The following is a 14,884-nucleotide window of genomic DNA, read 5'->3' on the forward strand; positions in this document are numbered from 1 at the left end:
GAGGCAGAGTCACTCCCAATACTGAGTTCCCTGGGGACAGGTGGCGGGGAGGTTCTGGCCTTAGGTCAAGAGTGGTTTCTAGACTGGCCTGGTGCTCTCTGGGGAGGTAGAAAGGTCACGGGGCTCAGTTCAGAGGGGTGCTTCCAGCGGGGTCCTGGGACAGAAGATCACCTTGGGTAGGAGTGGATCTGAATAAAGGAGCGAGCATCCCGTGAGCATGGTGTCGTACTTCCCGGGGGTGAAAGACGGATGCAGAGTTTCCGCTGGATAGGGTACCTTGGACGAGAGTAGGGGACTGGAAGTCACCATGGGCAAGGACAGTTCTGGAAAGATTACTGTGCAGCCTGCGGGCTGGGCTCCCAGAAAATGTAGGGCCCCGGGAGTGTCGTTCTCCTTTACCTCGTGGCTGGTCGCCATAATGAGGATGTACCAGCGGAGAGTGGGATCCCATTTTCACTCTATTTGTCGGACGTAAGCAAAATCCGGGAGGGGCCACAGTCGGCCAACGACTTCTCGAGGGGTGATGCCAGATGGCACGTCCCCCACCGCGACCACATGGTGGGGAGACTCGTTGAGTTCCAGTCATGGACCTGTTGCTTAGACGGGGAGAACATGTTGTGAATTTTGGCGGACTAATTTGACTGCTGAGTAGGGCACCCCAGGTTTGAGATCTCATTTCTTGATATAGGGGTAAATCACGTGCATATTATATGAGCATGGTGTACCCACTGTAACAAAGAATGGGTGAAGGGTGGGGTTAGTTTCCAGGGGAGGGTGGTTAGGCCTCCTTGGTGGGTGGTGGGATAGGGTGGGTTAACCCCTTAATTACTATAGCTTTTACTAACCGCTAAGGTGGGCCCCGGACTCCCGCGGGGATCACCCGAGGACACCCGCCGGCCTGTTGTATTAATTGTGTGTTGATAAAAACGTAAACAATGATTTTCTTCATGGCTCCATTTCTTTTGCGCCAGCCTTTAGCTGGTGCAAAAATCTGGCGTGAATCGGCCCCAAAGTGTGTCACTTTTTGTTTCTCGCCGCTTTTAACACAGATCGCTATAAGCGTATGCCTGCCGTATTACACAGCTTTTTAAGCACAGCCTGGGTTAAAGAAGTGCAGAGCCAGTAAACCTACTCACAGGCAGATTTTTTATTTGCTATACACTGTACGGTGGAGTGTTTTTTACACTCTTTTACTCACCATAATTTTGTGTCTGGTGACAATACCTGGAAGCAATTCTCAATGTTCCCTGATATTCAGAGCTCAGTATTTTAGAAATGGAAACCAACCCCCAAAAATACTGAATACTGGATTCAAAATAGTAGGATGAGAAGTTTAAAGACAGGGGTGGCCTACTTCAGTCCTCAAGGGCCACCACCAGGTCAGGTTTTCAGGATATCCCTGCTTCAGCACAAGTTGCTCAGCTGATTGAGCCACCCCTGTTTTAAGGCACCAAGAAAATCTGACAAACAGCTCATCAAAAATCTAAACGTTAGGTGATTAAAATAACATATATGCAATAGATCCAACCAGGAAAAAGGATAGGTGACATCAGAGTTTTAAATCATCTGCTTAGAGTCTTTAAAGTGCCCACAAGGGAAAATGGAACACGTGAGTTAGCCAACAATGGACATAATTACAGCATGCCTCTGCAGGAGAATAAATATATTTACCAATCTAATGAAAGACACGCACATTTAATTTCCTGTTCCACCCACCATAAGGGGAAGCCTCTTTTAATGTTTTTTTTCTTTCGAGAAAATGGCATTTCTTGGGGGGGGGGGGGGGGAGTGCATTTATCTTCAGAAACCAAATATATTTGTAAACATGCATTGAAAATAGAAGCAGAAAAGACATCTACGGGAGGAGGGAATTCAATATACACAGAAGTGGCACTTTGGGCGATTGACAGGCAGCTTGTAAATATATTGAATTGACGGGAGGCTCAACCCCAGTCCTCAAGACCCTCCAATAGGTCAGGATTTAAGGATATCCCAGCTTCAGCACAGGTGGCTTAATCAGTGGCTCATTCAAAGACTGCCACCTGTGCTGAAGCAGGGACTGATTGAGCCACCTGTGCTGAAGCTGGGATATTCTTAAAACCTGACTTGTTGGGGGGGCTTGGCACTGGAGTTGAGCACCCCTGAGATAGAGAGTCTTTACTATATGGTAAAGTAGAACAATTTAAGAAAAGCCTGTAATTGGATGTATTGGTCAGTATGGAGAGCATTAAAACCCATATTAACTTCTTAACCCAGGGGTTCTCAACTCCAGCCCTCAAGACCCCCCAACAGGTCAGTTTTTAAGGATATCCCTGCGTCAGTACAGGTGACTCAATCATGAGCCACTGATTGAGCCAGCTATGCAGAAACAGGGACTGATTGAGCCACCTGTGCTGAAGCAGGGACATCCTTAAAACCTGCCCTGTTGGAGGTTGTTGAGTACTGGAGTTGAGCCCCCCTGGCTTAGTATTTGTGCTGTGACAGGAAGTATACACAGCGTACTTTGCACCTTTCTACATCCCTATTGCTCCTTTAGATGTATTTACTTTTTTTCTAATCCATTTCAACTCAGCTATGCAGCACTAGAAAAACAGCAAATTATTTTACAATCTCATAACAGATGAGATGTGAAATAGGACCTACGGATGATAAACACTGAAGTTACTACCAAATGTGCCTCCATATATCCCTCGAAAAACGTCCTCCACTGCTCATGTTATGCTCTGTTACCGAAGCACTGTTTAGTGGCCACTAAAATTCCCATTCTGCAATTACTGCAGCATCATACACTGAGTAACCGAGGAGATTATATGAACGCAGAAACATGTCAAATTCAAGTAATAAAAAAAATAATCTATTTTACATTTGATAATTTTTTTATTATTATGTTTGGAGGATGTAAAGAGGCAAAATGTTGAAATCCTAATGAATGTGAAAAAGTTTGATGTTTTATTGCAGTTATAACAAATGAGGGTTTCCAGACGTACCATATTTATATATGTTATATAGTCTGGGCTATGGTTGCCAGGTGCCCAGTATTGAACCAGACTTTCCTGTATTTGGACACTCGGTCCAGTAAAAAATGAGGAGGTAATACTGGGCATGTATGTGTATACCGGTATTACCTATCTGGACATAGTGACCTGACCGAGAACAGGATTTCCCCGAGCAGGGAGAGAGCAGGGCTGTTGTTAAGAGGCTGGCAGCTTCCTCCATCTGATTATCTGCATTACCAAGCAGCAGCCAATCAGAAGGAGGTGTCAGGAGGCTGGGGGTGGGGCTAAGGAGAGGAGGAAACAGCGTGGAGAGGTGTGGGTGGGTGTGTCTCGAGCACACCTTTCACCATTGTGTCCAGTATTTTTGGAGATGCCACCTGGCAACCCTAATTGCCCCTTATTTAATTGCATTGTCCTGTTGTCCCGAAAAGGTCTGTCTGTCCTGGATGCAGGGCCCGCTGACAGGGGGTCAAGTTGGGACAACAGTCCTGGGCCTGGAAACTGTAGGTGGCCCGGTCTGCGCTGGAAGTTGGGTCTGGTCAGAGGTCAGGTCCAACTCATACCTCAGTGCACGGGACCGGCATAGAACCAGAGGCACCCTCCCCCTCAAGGAAAAAGTTTTGTGTTGTATTGGGGGGCGAACTGTGTGTGTGATGTGGTTGGGTGAGGGTGTACCGTATTATAAAAAGGTAAAAGTGGCAACCCTATAACAACTGCAATAGTAATGCATACCCTGAACTGCCAAAACGTATAACAGAATGTACTGTATTATAACATAGCTATGCAAAATGGTCAACGTTTCCCTGCTGCACCTTCATCAGGCAGAAAATAAATCCAGGAAACGTTGCGTTGCAATAGTAGCCGATCCTTTTGGAGAGATGTGTTCAACTCCCAAAAGACACATGGCAGAGATATGATGTCGAAATTCCGGACCATGTTTAAACAGGGGGAGCTGACACATCACCATTTTAATGGGACTACAGTGTTCAAGAAATCTGTTTTTAAAGTCTTTCCAACATACAGAAACCCACATGGGCATATAAATATGTATATGACCTGTGTAATGTAACACGTTATCCTATGGCAAATCTTGTCGTTTTGTTCGTCATGATTTAGGAGGAGGGATAATAACAATTCCACAAAGTTTAAGAAATACAGATAGAGCAACCTGCATAATTATAGCAATTATCTTTCTTTTTGCTTACAAAAAAGGTTGCTCCATATTAAGAGGGTTCCTCTGTTTCAATCTCCCAAATTGCAGTAATAGCAATATTTGTTTTTGCATAGCCCAGCAGGGAAAATACAATTCTACTGTACATTCATATTTTCAAGTGATCCTTTCAAGGTCACAAGGAGTTGGCACAGAGTTTAGGACTTGTTCCGCCTGCTTCCAATCCAGTGACCTCACCTCCAGATAACTCCTTCAATAGTATGTAAACCCCAAGTAACAGTATGTGTATTTTCATTTTTATACCACCAACAGATAGCAGTCTCACGGCTCTTACAAAACTAATGGCAGCATTCAGAAAAATGACTTTAAAGCTCAGATCAATCACCCTACACTATTCAGAGTGAACAGTGGTACCGATCAGCTGTTAGATAGTGCTCAGTGATGCCTAGCGGTTGTACCAATAGGGGGAGTTTATTGCACTCCTTTACAGCAGCTGCATATGGCGTCTCCATCTGTACACATATCTGTGTGTCACTGTCCACAGTCTGTGTTGTATAATTGTATCCCATTATTTTACCATTAGTCTATAGGACCACATTAAATTGTTTTTAGAATATTTCCATTGGTACTCACCCTCATTGTTAGGGACATTTATCTATGTATATTCTGGTTGTCACACCTATGTTTTAGTGCATATGGCTTACAGCGGTATACTATACAGTACATAACATTTACTGCATGTGAGTGCATGTTATTAGGGTGCTTTTTGTCCAGTGCCCACCCTCCCCTTTGTAGTGTTGCTAGAGCCCTGGGTTTTCTATATCGGCCTAATTTTTCAAATATATGGAATTGAACAGGGGGTCTCTGGAGCTGAACCCCATTAATTTCAGCTCCGGGGACCCCCTACTTCCGGAGATAACTACCTGTGAATTAGCCGCTCTCCTCGGCTATCAGGGTTCACAAAAAGGCCGCTCTTCAGATATTTCCTGGCACATGAGCCAATAGGAAGCAGTGACATCATCAGTGCGGCTTCCTATTGGCCCATGTGACGCGGGAGCTTAAACCTGAAAGCCCTGCTTTCTGAGCCGGAGCAGCTACCGGCTGAGATACAGGATGTATTTCCCTCCCTTGGATGGCGTAGATGCCCTTATATGGGTCTGTACAGCAGAAGAGGGTGCTTTATGGCCATATTTGGTGATCTACATCATCAAGGGGGTTGGACAGGATAGAGGGGGACACTGAGCCTCCTTGATGTGATGCCCAAATATGACCACATACAGCAGCCTCCTCCTTCTGCTGTAGAGGCCCATATAAGGGCATATACGCCACCCAGAGGAAGGGAAATACAGCCCTGCATCTTATCTTCAGCGAGCGGGGATAGACTGATCCAGGTGGCAGAGACTGGACACGGCTGCAGGCAGAGACTGGACACGGCTGCAGGCAGAGACTGGACACGGCTGCAGGCAGAGACTGGACATGGCTGCAGGCAGAGACTGGACACGGCTGCAGGCAGAGACTGGACACGGCTGCAGGCAGAGACTGGACACGGCTGCAGGCAGAGACTGGACACGGCTGCAGGCAGAGACTGGACACGGCTGCAGGCAGAGACTGGACACGGCTGCCGGCAGAGACTGGACACGGCTGCCGGCAGAGACTGGACACGGCTGCAGGCAGAGACTGGACACGGCTGCAGGCAGAGACTGGACACGGCTGCAGGCAGAGACTGGACACGGCTGCAGGCAGAGACTGGACACGGCTGCAGGCAGAGACTGGACACGGCTGCAGGCAGAGACTGGACACGGCTGCAGGCAGAGACTGGACACGGCTGCAGACAGAAACTGGACACGGCTGCAGACAGAGACTGGACACGGCCGCACAGCTCTTCTGAAAGGTGTATAGTGGCATTTTCTCTCTGCAGCATAGCCCATTAAGTGAAGGACTAACCCTGCGAGGGGTCCCATTCAAAAGCATGGACCCCCACAGCGCTAATCCTTCCGGGCCCAAGACTCACTGCCCCTGTGGCTACGGAGGGCCGCGGGTTTGCACATTTATCTCCGTCGCCACAAGGACAGTAAGTCTGGCAACATCTGTACATGTGCTTTCAATCGCCTTTGTGATCTGCAAATTACGTCTATCACCTCATCTGCTACAGGGACATCCATTAGGAAATTGAGGTTATTTTGTAAAGGTTATTGAGGAATCTTTGTAAACAGCACTTAAAAAAAATGTCTCACATCTACAATTTAAATGCAATGCAATCACTGATTGTGCTCACCACAGAACTGGCAAGTCTTACACAACAATTTGTCTTTATATAAACAAGAATTGATTCCACGGCTAGATGATTTGTTTCATCAGTATGTAATAAAGTAATGCAAATATGCTGGCAAAGCAATCAAGTTGGCGCTGAGCAGAAAAAAGAATAATTTGTAGCAAACTGGATGATATCAATCAAAAGATAAACATCTGTTTTATTGTATTAAGAAGCTAAAGCCATTTATTTGTAGGTTGTATTTGCCGGATGTGGCCCTTGTTCAAGCTTAGTTTTTTCTCCAAATATTTCACGTCGCACATATATTATTTGGTATCTCATATCTAACATTTCAGTGCTGAGCACAAAGGGCCATATTCACTAAATGGTGGCAAGTTGTAAGACACCATATAGCTACTGTAAAGAGAATGCTTTTTACAATTTAGCCCTGCTTAGGGCAGAGTCAACATTTTGTTGAGGTATTAATACCACTATTCGCATAAAAAAATAATATTTAAATATATCTTAGTTTTATATTTTGTGTAATCATCTTCAGCCCTGGTCTCCACACTTCTGGATGAAGTCTCCCCAATGATCTCCCAGGTACTGCGGTTGCAGCCTCTCTTCTCCATGTCGCTCCAACACATTCCCTAATTTCACCCTGCCATCTTGGTCATTTGATTTCCCTTGGAATCCAGTCGGGTACCATCTTTGTCCAACAATGGTTATTTCTTGCAATATGTCCGGCCCGCCGCCATTTTAATTACTTTACCCTTGTGATAATGTCACAGATGTGTGTTTGCTTTTGAACCCATTAATTATTTTTCTTGTCTTTTTGGGTAATACCCAGCATGCACCTCTACATACTTTTGTCTCAACCTTCTCAATTTTTTTCGCATTTAGAGTCCAAGTTTCACATCCATCTGTGAGCACGGGCAGGATACACTGGTCACATCCATCCATAAGCACGGGCAGGATACACTGGTCACATCCATCCATAAGCACGGGCAGGAAACACTGGTCACATCCATCCGTGAGCACGGGCAGGATACACTGGTCACATCCATCCATGAGCACGGGCAGGATACACTGGTCACATCCATCCGTAAGCACAGGCAGGATACACTGGTCACATCCATCCGTGATCACAGGCAGGATACACTGGTCAACGCGGATACATATGGCAATGAGTTCTTCGAGATCGGTAGGGCGTTCATGTGCAGCAAGTTCGTCCTTTAAAATCTCAGAGAGACATTGCCAAAAGGCAGCTGATAACGCCTCGTTATTCCATCCGGTCTCGGCGGCGATAGTGCATAACTCCAGAGCGTATCTAGCCACGGAGCGATTTCCCTGGGAAATGTGGAAAATGTTATAAGCAGCAGTTACCTTGCAACAAGGCGTATCAAAGACTCTGCGGAATTTCCGGGTAAATTGTCCGATATCCTGAGTGAGGTCAGATATTTGTTCCCAGATGGGAGAAGCCCAGGCCAGGGCATCATCAGTGAGTAGCGAGATAATGTACGCCACCTCGGATCTTTGAGAAATGAATCGAGAAAGCATTAGTTCAAATTGTATGAAACATTGATTCAAAATGCCCCGGCACCCATGGGGGTCACCACTTTAATGGTTGGCGGGGCGGGGGGACCGATCACGGGTTGGGGTAAGTGATGAGTGCACAGAGCGCGTCGCGGATCACGGATCCTGACAGAGGCACAGTATAAGATTTGTCTCGTTTCTTCAAATTGTGCTCCATCCTATATTTATTCTCCTGTTGATTTCATTGGAAAAGTTCCCATTCATTTTTACTTTCCAGGCAGAACCAAACCCATAAATCAATGTTGACAAATATGTTCTAGCAACATGTTATTACTTTTGCAGATGTTAATTAACTAGCCTAAGCAAATTCTACCCACTCATGTCTCTTTCACTCGGGATCAGACTTTGTGTCACGACTGTCTCGCTGTTACCAAGTCGACACTGGTGTTTAACCCCAGAAAGAACCAGTCGTCGCAGCCACCCCGCCACCCCGCCACTGGGCACTCAGCCACTGGGCACTCAGCCACTAGCCGTTTCGCCAATAAGGTAAGATAATTTAAGGGGTTTTAGTGGGTAGGGGATTAAAGATAGGGGTTTTAGGGTAAGGGGTTAGGTTTTTAGGGTAGGGAATTAGGGTATGGGGTAAGAGGTAAGGGGATTTAGGGTAAGGGGTTAGGGGATGATGAGAAGGGGTTGGGGTAAAGGGGTTTAGGGTAAGGGTTTAGAGCAAGGGGATTTAGGATAAGGGTTTATGGTAAGGGATTAGGGTAAGGGGATTTAGGGTAAGGGTGTAGGGTAAGATCTTAAGGTAAGGGGATTTAGTGTAAGGGGATTTAGGGGATTTAGAGAAGCGGTTAGGGTAAGTGGGTTTAGGGCAATGGGATTTAGGGTAAGTGTTTATGGTAAGGGTTTAGGGCAAGGGCTTAGGGTAAGGGGATTTGGGGTAAGGGGATTAGGGTAAGGGCTTTGGGTAAGGGGATTTAGGGTAAGGGGCTTTAGGGTAAGTGATTAGGGTAACGTTTTAAGGTAAGGGGATTTAGGTTAAGGGCTTAGGGTAAGGGGATATAGGGTAAGGGGATTTAGGGTAAGGGGTTAAGGTTTTCAGAGTAGAGTGTAGAGTTAGGGGCTTACCTTGGCAGCGAAATGGCTGGCGGACAGTTGTCCCCGCGGTGAGGTGAGTGGCGGCTAATCACCGTCAGCGACTTGGTTGAGGCAAAACGTCCGCCACCAAATGTCCCAGAATTGTTTAGAATTGTTACCAGCCCTGAGAAGAACACATACTTTGTGCCCTGGTCTATCTTTTACATAGGAACTTTACAGCACATCTAGTTTGACACTAAGGAAATATACATTATGTTATTAATAAGGGAGGGGATTTTAACCCTTATGATTTTGAGATGGGTTTTGGTTTTGACAGAACGTTTGGTTTTAGATTTGTAAAGAAATGATGGAAAAATCTCAAATTAAGCAGTCAACATCTGAGCCTCGGATTGAGCCACCTGTGCTGAAGCAGGGACTGATTGAGCCACCTGTGCTGAAGCAAGGATATCCTTAAAACCTGACCTGTTGGTGGTGCTTGAGGACTGGAGTTGGCCACCCCTGATTTAGGGGTTGAAGATACAGTATATTAACACTGAGGCTTTCCTGTAAGTTAAACAAACCCATTTTGCTGTTTAATGCAGTACACACAGAAATGACTTTATTTATTTCCAAATAAAGCATAAGGAATGACCAGCAGGGGAATTTGCACTAGAAAAAAAAGGACCAAAGACCAGCTAAAAAGGGCTTTAAATATAAGACAGTATCTGTGTCTACATCTTCCTTACTCAATAATTCGTAACATTTCTTAATGTCTTTACTACCAGAGGTTTTGCAACAGAGTGGTGGCAAGGGGGTTATACCGGATCTCAATGCGTGTTCCATTAAACATAAAGTAGAGTAAAACGATGTATCAATGTATTCCTTCATTAGTACAGTATATATTACACTATTGTTATATAGTTAGTTAAATAGTTACATAGTTACATAGTAGATGAGGTTAAAAAAAGACGTACATCCATAAAGTTCAACCTATGCTAAATTTAGACGACAGATACTTTATCCTATTTCCATACTTACAGTATATTGATCCAGAGGAAGGCAAACAAAAAATCCAAGTGACACATCTAATGATATCTCATAAGGGGAAAAATAAATTCCTTCCTGACTCCAAATAATGGCAATCAGATTACTCCCTGGATCAACATCCTTCCCATGTTACTTATTTGGTATATCCCTGTATACCTTTCCTTTCTAAAAAGATGTCCAACCTTTTTTTTTTAAGATCTCTATTGTATCTGCCATCACAGTCTCCATGGGTAATGAATCCCACACTGTGGGGCCTATGCAGAGAGCAGCGCTATTTCGAAATTCGCCATTTTTTGGAGAAAATCGCGCAGAAAGCAGCAGAAAATGGCGAGTTCCGAAAAACGCGCCAATTTTTCTTTTCTATTTGTAAAACTCGCCTCGCGGCTGGCGAGAACCTCAATCTCGCCAGTTTTAAAAATATCCGTATGCAGAGAGGCGCGAACGGCATCTAGCGGCTGTTCGCGGCAATAAAATGGCGCGATTGTCTCCGTTTTGCCTCGCAAAAAAAAACTGCCACTCGCGGCGATTGCAAAGGGAAAAAAAAAGGCGCAAATTTGTTTTAACACATTTCTGAAGCGCGCATCTCGCCAATTTAAACTCGCCACACGCATCCATGTTAAACATAGCAGAATTCGCACTTTTCTGCATATGGAGATTAAAACTCTCCAAAAAAGCTACTTTTTAATAAATTCGCCAATTTTAAAATTCGCTGCTCTCTGCATAGGCCCCTGTAACTGCCCTTTCTGTAAAGAACCCTTTCCTTTGTTGCTGGTGAAATCTACTTTCCTCCAACCTTAAGGCAGGGGTGCGAAAAGTTTTTTGCGTGCGCCCCCTGCCTAGGAGACCCAGCTTTCGCGACCCCCCAACATACGTTGCCATGGCGATGCATCACGTCACATGACCCCGCAGCGTCATTTCCCTCCACGTTGCCACGGTGACGCGTTGCCGATAGACCCGCTTGCAGCTGGTAAGTGATGTTACAGAGGCCTTTAATTTAAATCCCTTGGGGAAGTGTGCGGGGCCTCCTTAATTCCCGCCCCCCCACCAGCAAATCTTGGGGGGGCGCGCCCCCCAATTTGCACACCGCTGCCTTAAGGGATGACCTTAATTCACATCTAGAGCAAATGATGGAAGTGGAACTAGGTAGATGCAGCAGACATTATTGCACCTCCTGGCCCGTGCAATAATGCATTAGCCCCGCCCCTTTTTAATGCACGGCTAATGCAGACACAATGGTGTCCGCTCCCACAGGGGCGTTGTGTGCATCGTGCTACAATGCGCCAGCAGGGGGAATATCGTCTGCTACATCTGTAACCGTCAGTGCTACAGAGCAGGCATCAAGGATACTTTCACCACATTCATGCTTAGAGATGGGAATAAACTGACCAATTAAATTATTTCATTGCAGAATATTGTCAGACTGATTTAACCTACTGCATGAGAATAATATTTTGACTGAGATCCAGATTCACTGCACTAATGCTGCAATTAACTGAATAGGCCCAAGGGAGTACTAAGGCTTAGAGCCATATTGTACATTATCTGACCAGGCAGCTTCCACAGTTTCAGCACCAGAAAGAGATCTTTTCATTTTATATTCGATATATCCTTAAGTCTAATTTAAAAACTTGTTTTAACCCTAACTTCTGAGCTAAAATCCTGCTGCTTCTCTCTCTTGTTTTCATAAAGGAAGACTGTGACCTGCCAACTTAAATGTCTTTTATACCTGCCGTATCAGATCACTGGAAGTATTAAACAATTAGAAAGTTGTCATTATGCTTCCAAAAATACTAATCCACCTCTGTGTGTTATAGTATAAAATTCTGAATTATCTCTTTTTTTGTGGACTTTTGTTTTGTTTTTATTTGATTTTTGACTAGTCCTTTTTCAGGGAGTTGCATTAATTACTTTTTATTCTATTCGTTTCACATTTTTCAATCTCATTTAGTGTATGTTGTTTTTTAGCCAATTTTTTTTTTTTAAATGTACAGAATTAGTCTAAATTGTTTACATTTTTAAGGGGAAGAGCAGGGAAATATTTTTATAAAGCTGTGGTTTTGAATTATATAGAATATATGTTATCTAGTAAATTTGGGACTAAATGTTTCAATTATTTACCAATATCTTAAACATAATACACATACAATGTTAAAATATCAATACACTGTCTAAAATACTTATTTTTCCTTGCACAGTATGTAACTAATGTACTATTCATTGGTGATGTAACCCCTCTATTTTCACAGTCTATATGTGCTATATGGGTCTTTCCTACCTTAATACACAATAATTGGACCCCATGAATTAAACCAGACAAGACGTGTGTGTATATTTACTGGTACATTATGACCCCTAGGAGCCTTAACCCAGCAGCCCACACTCTTAATGAAAATAAGCTCCACATAAACACACTATGTATATATACAATAGCCAATTAACAAGGACACAGCGCTATTGTCCATTTTATTCAGTCCCCGTGTCCGATGTAGAAGCCACGTAGGCCAATATTATTGCCAGCACTGTGTTGGAGCTCTTTTCCCACCAATTGACGTGTAGTCGCATTGCAGGCCTGTTAAGGGTTAAACATTTGGGAGGTGCAGTGGGTAATTTGTAAAAGGATACTCAAGTTCCAAGAAAAGGCCTCCCGGCTGTCTGTTATCCGGTCATTATTTAACAGCCCAGCAAGTATCTGGATCTCTCTTACTGTGGACTCTCCTCTTTTTCTCTGTGTGTAGTAGGGGATGTGTTTCTGCTGCTGTCTCTCACTTTCTCTCTCCTTCGCTAGCAGTCTCCTACAAGCCTCATCTATCACCATCTGTGAGTGTCAGCCTGTCTCTCTTAAGCCCCTCTCACTCTCACCTGGGCTGTCTCTCTGTGTGCCTCTCAGTCTGGCGCTCCCTCTCTCTGTCTCTGTCTCAGAATGGCAGTTGGACTCTCTCGGTGTCTCTCAAACTGACAGTTTGTTTCAACATTCCATCTGGATTTCTTCTTATCCAATCCCATATCTCCTGTCATGTGTTGCCAGGCAGAACAGGGACAACGTCTCTTATTTTTTAATTGCACCATGTGATATCTGAAGCAGATTAATTATGTATTATCCACAGTATACATATATTTGTAGAAGGGGCTACATTGATTTGCAAAATGTACTCACTCAGAAGGACAGGACACACATTGCAATTGCTGACGGCAATTACAGTTTACAGACTGTTGTACATTTTTAATGCTTGATTGCCAAGTTCGTTGGGTACATCTCTAGATTATGGGAACAACAAATATTTAAATCATGAATGCACAAAATGTGTTTAATGTGGGACTTTATAAAAAACACTTGTATTGAAAGAAGATGTATTGTGGGCACCAATCCCTTTTTAAATAAGTTCCTAAGGCATGTGTTTACATGGGTTTCTATGTTACAGTATATTAAATTAGACCGGTGTCGATGGGTCACTGGCGGTCTTGCAGGCTTCCCAAACTTTAAGAAGCCATCACTTGAGCATCAATTGAGGTTCCCTGCGACTGTGGCTATATTGAAGAGTGGAACAGTAGATTCAAGAAGGTGTGATACATGTGATCAACCATTCAAACATCTTTTGTGTGATCACGGATATCATGTTTTAATAAACCCCAACTTACAGAAAAATATATGAATAATTAGCAACACACTTTAATGATCAGCAAAAGTAAAAAAACAACAACAAAAAACAACCAATGTTAATGATGCGGGAGGCTTACTGTATCTTCTGTAGTCACAGATTTTAACCAAAACATGTTGTCCATCCCGAGCGTGTAACTCAAGTGTGTTGGGTACCTGTTCTTCCGTGCTACTCTCTTCCCTATGAAATTATGGTTGCCACAATTTTAGATATACCAAAAAAAATCAGGTGAAAAGTAGAATATAAAGCAGCAAATTTCAAAGCGCATAAATCCCAGGCTATGAAAGAGAAACAAGAAAAAATTAGTGCAATATGTAATAATAACTTTATTTAATATAGGGCTTTTCTCCCAATGAAACTCAACACATAACAATTACAGTATAGTGCGCAGTATGCAATACGTAGGAATGTTACAAACACAGTCCCTGACCAGATGAGCTTACATGGTGTTGGTGCCTGAGGCACAGCGAGATAAAGTGACCTGCTTAATGTCACAAGAAGCTGACACAGGGAACTGAAGGCGCTTGTCGAACGGAATTGAACGTGTCCTTGTTTTCAGAGTCAGTTGTAGAGGGAGAAAGGGGGTGGCCCGGGATTAAAGGGGTTACACCCCATTTGGCCATTCCCTGACCTCACCCGGGAGTGAAAGGGTTAACTGGGCAAAGACCCAGAACAGTGATTTAACCCCTGTAATGACATGTACATGTGTATTCCCCTGTTCCATTGTAATGTCTGGTTTACTCAGTGTCTGCATCACACACACACTGGAATCCATCCGGGAGCACAAGGGTTAATAGTCCTTTAATGATTATAGCTCTTTGTGAAGTTTTCCCGCCTTTTCGGGCACCATTTTGCAGGTCCCCATTGGCCGCCACTAGGGCTCCATGCATTCTAATGGAGAATCTTGTTGTTTTAGTCCTGTTTCCTGTAAAGACCAGCAGGTGGCGTCCGAGAGGGAGAGCGGCAGTTTCCCATTGAAAGTCAATGGGCCCATCGACTTCAATGGAGGTTCCTCGAGGTAGCTTTCGAAGAACAAGTTGGCTGCCGTCCAGACCGCAAATCGCAAAGCGGATACATTTTCAATAGGAGAGCTTTGATCACTTACAAGTCAAGGTCAACGTCAAGTGGCGTGGGAATAAACAGTTCT

At 44.2% G+C, this 14,884-nt stretch overlaps 1 long non-coding RNA gene across 1 annotated transcript in view; it reads right to left on the reverse strand.

The window, feature by feature from the left end:
• LOC142465383 (uncharacterized) overlaps positions 1-13,020 on the reverse strand; it is a 151,137-nt gene extending 138,117 nt beyond the window's left edge. Inside the window, exon 1 of the long non-coding RNA XR_012787861.1 lies at positions 12,941-13,020. This is a non-coding gene — a long non-coding RNA (uncharacterized LOC142465383). The remainder of the gene's footprint in view (positions 1-12,940) is intronic.
• Positions 13,021-14,884: the final 1,864 nt, after the last annotated feature.

The sequence above is a fragment of the Ascaphus truei genome, chromosome 14 (genome assembly GCF_040206685.1).
Source record: "Ascaphus truei isolate aAscTru1 chromosome 14, aAscTru1.hap1, whole genome shotgun sequence".
Classification (NCBI taxonomy): domain Eukaryota; kingdom Metazoa; phylum Chordata; class Amphibia; order Anura; family Ascaphidae; genus Ascaphus; species Ascaphus truei.